General features: G+C 41.5%; 1 long non-coding RNA gene across 1 annotated transcript; it reads left to right on the top strand.

Moving 5' to 3' along the window:
• Positions 1-1,636: 1,636 nt before the first annotated feature.
• On the top strand, positions 1,637-6,260 carry LOC140215427 (uncharacterized). The gene is made up of 2 exons (XR_011892378.1): positions 1,637-1,711; positions 4,032-6,260. It is a non-coding gene; the product is annotated as an uncharacterized lncRNA (long non-coding RNA).
• The last annotated feature ends 654 nt before the right edge of the window (positions 6,261-6,914 follow it).

The following is a 6,914-nucleotide window of genomic DNA, read 5'->3' as shown; positions in this document are numbered from 1 at the left end:
ATTGACGTGCGTATAGGTCCAGTGGCACGCAGTATGGCTAGTACAAAAAAGGGGGGGGGGCAGATATTTGTAGCTCACTGTACACGACACAGGGCAAAGGAAATCCGTGTTCAGTAACTATGTTAAATGACATGTACGTAAATTTTACAACGCTACTCGTTCGAAGCGCGCACAGGTGCATATTGAAGAAAAGTTTCCAGGGTAGATAATTTAGTTCGTAATTTACACTAATTTTGCTCGAACCACGAGACATAATAATTTGAATATACTGCACGGAAAAACCTAGAGCGAATTAAATTGTGTGTCAGCTTCGTGTGTATACATATAGTCTTTCCTATGCATTAGGTTTTTTGCGTAATGCATTAACCGTTGACAGCCTATCTTATGATGTGTACTCTGTTTACATTACAGTTGTTTATAAGTTTACTCGTTTGTTTTGCGACTGATGAAATGCCGGCATATATATATTTTCAACATTTGACATAACCCTGTATGTTTTGCAGGGACAACCCAGGACGTGCATTTCTCAGCACCCAGTCAGCTGCCAAAAGTGACTCAAACACAGGCTACCAGTAAGTGGACATCAGTTGCAATTTCACATTATGCAGTTGGCGGCTGCCTTGTACGGAGGCTTTATTTTTTTTTAATGAGATGGTGATGTCGTTCTAATGTACATTTTGACCACAAAGGTGCGATCATGTCTCACAGAGGCATATATGGTTGCTATTCTCTGCGAGGGACGTGTTCTCGTGTTCGTGAAGCATTTGTGTTTGGCAGTATTGTCGCCCAATGAGTCGGATATAAACACTAACTCGCCACTGCCGGCAAGTAGTTGCGAGAAACGCATTATGACGCTGTAAAGTTATTTCATTAATTCGAAGGAAAGTTTTGCAGCAGGAAAAAAGGTTGCTATTCCAGGTAAACATGTCTTTTTCTCACAGGTTATTTAGCCAAACTGTGGATGCATGAAATTCGTGACTTATGAATAGATTTTAATTTATTCTTTAGTAATGCTTCTAAAAGACACTAGAAATAGCATGTGACTACCTCTGCAATCAGCAGACCATACATTTACAGTCATAAGTGGCAGTTCCATGCAGTCTGGCACTTTATATAACCTTTCCTTTCAGCAACATTGGAACTGGTGGCTGCGTCTTCAGAAGGAGAAGTGCACTTGACACTGTATATGAATGTGTGAATTCGGTTTTCTTTGTATGTGTCGGCTCACTGACAAACAGTGCAAAAATCTGTTGTACCATGAGCCTGACGACGCCTTCTGCTGCTACAAATGCGGCACTTCGTATTTTATAGTACTGCATGACATTTAAATCAAAGCTACCACATAAGATGATCAAGAAAACTAACCGCTGTTATAGCTGTTTTCCTCAAAGAACGCATGTCCTTTATGGGCTGTGTTAATCTGAGCTCTCCACCGATGTTTCAGTAGTATTATCCCTTAGTGAGTGATAGATTGGGGGCAATTAATCGTGTTAGTGTTTAAGTGGTGTCCTAATTATGTGCATTTGTTCCAACAAAGTTGTCTAGATTACTTTATTGTGTAGTGTAAAGCTTATGAAACCATCAGCAACTACTGAGTTGCTAACACGCATATGGATTTGTCACTATACAGGTGGAACTCGGCTGTACCACTGCAGTGCTGCGGAAATTGCCTTCACCAGCGGCTTTGCAACAGCTGTTTCGCAGCATGTCGGTATGTGTTAATTTATAATTATGTTGGGATGGGCTAGTATTATGGACCACTGCTACTCTGTATTGTGGCAGATCCATATGATAAGGGATGTAATGGGCACAGCGAAAACCTTTGAATTTTTTACTATGGTACATAAACAGGCTCTCCTTTTCGTCACTGGAGCAGGAGAGAAGGGCATGCAGGCACTCCTGAATGTACATATATTTCAAAACATGAGAGACATATACACGCACACACACACACATACACAATTAAACTAAAGGCAGGGACGTTCCATCTTTCATCTTGAATTGAATTGTGCAGCGCAAAAATACAACACAGACCACAGAGAAGCACACATGTTAACAGGTTTGATACACAGGTTAGTTCAACAGATTTGATACTTCAAGTGTGCTATTTTACACAAGGGGGAAGGGAAAGGGGAGAAAATCTGCAAAAAAAGTGGAGTGGAAAGAAAGGAATTGTGCCAAAAAGCATGAGAAGCATCGCTCAGCCAGGATCACCAGCAGGACATCTAAAAAGCACGCTGATAAAATTGCATACAGGACAACCTTACGTATAGTTTGTTTCAATCAACTCAGATCACATGCAGCCATTACTGCAATCAAGTTGTTTCCTTATGTCATATGAGGGAATGATGTAGGCCCAAAAAACTGTTTAGAGCTGAAGGATTATGTTCCATTCTAGCCTCATTGCCTGCTTTTTTATCATATTGTTATCAGCTGCTTATGTTAGGGACAAAAAGTAAGAGTACGAACTGTTTCCCGATTCGCCATTCCACACAACATGTCTTTGTGACTATATGTACATGCAGATGATCCATAGTTGAAAAATATTCAGTACAATAGAATCTCATTACAAGATGCACTTGGTTGTAAGAGACATATGAAAATGGTTTGGTTGGTTTTCCGATGTTTGCCACGTTAACAATACTGTATACAAGAGACACCTTTGTTACTAAGGGTGACTTTTTAAGTATTCACTACTTCGAAGGGACACAACCCAAACACATTCACTTTGTGCACCTTGTGTGCTCCGAAGGGCGTAAAGATCACGCAATCCTTACACAAGTCAATCGCGCACGTCTCTTTTAGCATGAACCAGAAAAGGAGGGCAACGAGGACAGTGCAGGGCAGAAAGTGTCGGCAGTTGAAGCTGACGAGCGTCTAAGAGCACCTCAAAGGTACTGCGAGCAACAAGGCTTGCAAAGTGAAGTGTTTAAATTCCAGAAGTTGGGAAGGAAGCTAACACAATCTACAGTCACTAAAAAGCTGTGAATGTCTTCTTTAAAGGGCCCCTAAACCACCGAGGTTGAAATTTAGTTGCGGTGTTGCAGTTCTACACAATAAGGCAATGAACAGGTAGCCACGAGAATTTTTCGAAACGGTGCAGTAATAGTGGAGCTACGTGTGTTTGATTATCGAAAAGTAGTCCCCACTCATTTTACTCTTTCATCTGGTACACGCCATATGGACAGTATCGTCTTTTCCTTGCCTAGTACACCTCCAAATGTTACGGGACAGGCCAACACCAACGAGCTCTGTTGCTGCCGCGCTGGCCCGTCGTCCTGCGAGGGGTGGCGCTAATACAACGGAACTGTATGGTGACTCGTGTGAAAGAGCCTCATAGGGAGACCCTTCTGTTGACGTTTCTCTTCTTTGCCCCCATTGGCTGCCCACAATGGCATCGCGTGCAACGCGACGAGGAAGAAGGAGTGTGTGTATTTGCTTGCAGGCCTTGCCGTCAGTCGTACACTTTCGTTCGACCAATCGACAGCACCGGAAACTGATGACATCATCAGAGACAGCCTGGTGACGTCAGGACAAACTGGGGGGTGCAGGATAGGTCCAGAGAGGCGCACGGGGTCATTTTCTTCATATTGTGGTGCTCCGGCAGTGCTACGCACTCTGGCATTTGGCTTCGTCGATCGTGACGGCATTCTGATTTCGATACACGTGTTTACTTGAAATGTTCAAAAAATGTCGAGAAGTGGTTTAGGGGCCCTTTAAGCCACCCTGAGCATTTATTCCTTCAGATATATCAAAACATACTTTAGTGATGATGCATAATAAAGTGATCTAGTCTGGCTCCTCAGTGTCTCAAAATTTTTGGTTTCGAGAGGCATGTTTCCCGTGCCTCTTGAATATCTTCTGATGAGGCTTTACTGTAATATACACAAACAATTGTGTAACTCCTCCTGCAAGTATTATTCATTAAGCCCGGTCACTTATGTGCAAAGCTTGTGGTTAAGTCTTGATGTCCGTACTTTTTAGAGCTATGTTTATTAATTCATGCTGTTCTTATTCGTTCTTCGATGCAGGAGACAATGCCTACGAAATTATTGGCCCTGATCATGAGAGCCCTCAAGGGGCAAACAACATCTCTGTTGCAGAAGTGAGCCCGATACCACTTGGAAGTTACCATGACAGATGACACGGCAGCAATAGATACAGAGACTGCCATGTCTACTGCAGCTGCAACAGTGTACGAGGCAAGCAGCAGCGCGTCAGCATCAGCAGCAGTGTCAGAAGGTACCACACCAGTCCTGGTAGAGCAACATGTGTGCTATCACTGACTTTTTTTGTAGTGGATACAATTCATTTGTTCAACATACAAAAGCTTTTCACCACGACTGTGAGCCAGTGTTATTGTGCAGCAAGTGCAAGACTAAGTTAGGTGTTATAACACAGTACAAGCATCACTTTAATATATGCAAATGCAAACATATTACAGTTGTTGCCTCCCCAGCCAGCCCACATAGTGACAACAATGTGGAACACATGGTGGGACACACCTCTCCCCCATTACAAGATAGTAGAGACTGTCAGTGTTGTTGCTAGATTGACTGGGCTTTGTAGGCAACTAGAAGGACAACACAGGTGTCATAAGATTGTTGTTGATGTTGTTGTTGAAGAGGTAAAAAAGAAGTTTGATGCAGCTGAAGTGCCAACTGATATTGAGCAAATCAAAAGCAACCACCTGAGAAAGCAACACTATCGAAATTTGGGTATCTATGTGCCGCCAACTCTGGTAAGAATGGCATAGGACAGAAGTGTGATGAAAATCACACAGACACTGCTGTTGCATCACTGGCCACAGTGAGCAGCGACTTGTAGGGCAAGAGAGTCAACTGAAACTAACATTATGATATAGTGTCATGCTCCCATGTGACCACTTTTCAAGTTATTTTGCAAGATACAGCTCAACCTCCAGAAACGAGACTGCAACTTGTCTGTAAAAAAGCTTTCAAAAAAAATTATTCATAACACTATTAACATAGCAGTATCTTTTTTTTTGTGTCGGTTCGAGGTTCCCGGCTGTCCATTAATGCAAAAATTGAGGAAAAAAAGAACATGTGTCGTACTTACACCTTTTTAACAAGTACGAGGGGGACAGAACTTTTCTAGTCATGCATCTTCATCATACTATCAAGTTTTTAAATGCCTTTTATAATTATTATTACCAGTTATATCTGAGTGCATTGTATGCATGTAGCAGGTGTAAAATCAGGTCAGTTGGATCAGATGCCTTATCTGCAAGCGAGCCCTATATTCAAGAAATTTGAATTAAAATAGTTACGTTAGAGACGCAGTCTTTCAGCACTTTATTGCCTGTGGTTTAAGCATTGCTCAATACTTTTGTGGGTGGCAATTTCAACCGGCACAGCACTGCGCTTTGCCACAGTCACATTTGTCTTCAAAGCGGTGTTTACCATTTGTGTTGATCTGTTTGTGTATGCATAGAGCAAGTTTTAATTTATATTTTTCTGCATTCTTGTGCTTGCACTAAGCTTGTATAAGGCAGCTACAAAATGTGCGTCACTATAACGAACTGTTCTGTTGAGCTTACACTTGCAAATAATCGTGTTCAGATGGCCGCACTTCTATGCGGGTGCACCGCTAGCTTTGTGTATGTTCTCATGTTTGTATAAAGCTTATATAAGCTAGTTAGAAAATGTATGTCACTAAGCATTGTGATATTCTTTAAAGAACTGCTTGGTTGGTTTTACACTTGTGAATTAGTATTGAGGCGGTGGTATGCCCACTGCTAGCTTTCTGTGTCCTCACGTGTTTGTATTAAGTCTCTACAAGGGAGTTACAGCATGTACGTCACTAAGCACTGTGATATTTTTTAAAGAACTGCTTTGTTGGTTTTACACCTGTGAGTAATAGTACTCGGGTGGCACTAGTCATGTGTAGGTACACAGGCACCATTTGTATACATTATGCTCATGTAAAGCAGTTATAAAGTGTATGTCACTAATTACTGTGATATTTGTTGAATTGCTGTGATGGTTTTACACATGTGAATAATAGTGGTCAGGACACAGTACTTGCGGTGTATAGTTGAATTTATACACTGCCAAGACATGGGCTGTATACGTACCAAAAGAAATGTATGTCATTATATTGTTGTGATTATTACTGTTTGGATTTTATTAAACTGTGATAAAATTGTTTCTTGTATCTATTTAGGTATGGCAATTTGTCATGCAACCAAACTGAGGACCTGAACTTGTGCATACAAATAAACAGCTAATTTAAGAGTATACTGCTCATATTCTGCTAAACCAGTTTAACAAATCTTGTACTACAATGCTGGAAAAATGACAGAGCTGACTCGGATGTACAGAAAAAGTTCTGCACTGGCTGAAGGACTGCCCCACACTGGAGTTCGTAATGTTGCGTTTATTGGAGTAGAACAGAAAGTGCACTTCTATTAAAAATGCGACAGTCGGTGCAGAAACATAAGGCAGACGAGCGGATGTGGCACATTTTTTTCAGGGCCCTCCATGCCTACTACTGCATTTCTAGTCTTCCTGTGCTCTGCGTATAAGCCCCTGTTCAGCCAAGGTTTTTACTCCATGACAGTTGTTCTACTGGGTTCGTAGCAATATTGAAGAAAAAATTTCAATGGTTTTCAAGGACTTTCGAGGCCCCGACACAGTAACTTCAAGGACCTCGTGCAATGTGTGTAGTAGTTTGGACAGGCAATAACTTGTTCAAGAACACCATTTAACTTTAATGCAAACAAAACAAAACAAAACAAATCGCATTTCAGTGATTTCAAACATTTGAAAGACTGCTAATTTGCCTTTCTCCGCCCACCACTAAACGCACACAAGGAAGCATTTCAAGAAAGCGCTCAAAGTTTTTCTGCAATAGCACAATTAACTACTTGGACCTGCAACATTTGCAGTTTT

Source organism: Dermacentor andersoni, chromosome 1 (genome assembly GCF_023375885.2).
Source record: "Dermacentor andersoni chromosome 1, qqDerAnde1_hic_scaffold, whole genome shotgun sequence".
NCBI classification, from domain to species: Eukaryota; Metazoa; Arthropoda; class Arachnida; order Ixodida; family Ixodidae; genus Dermacentor; species Dermacentor andersoni.
This window is presented reverse-complemented; position numbering and strand designations above follow the sequence as displayed.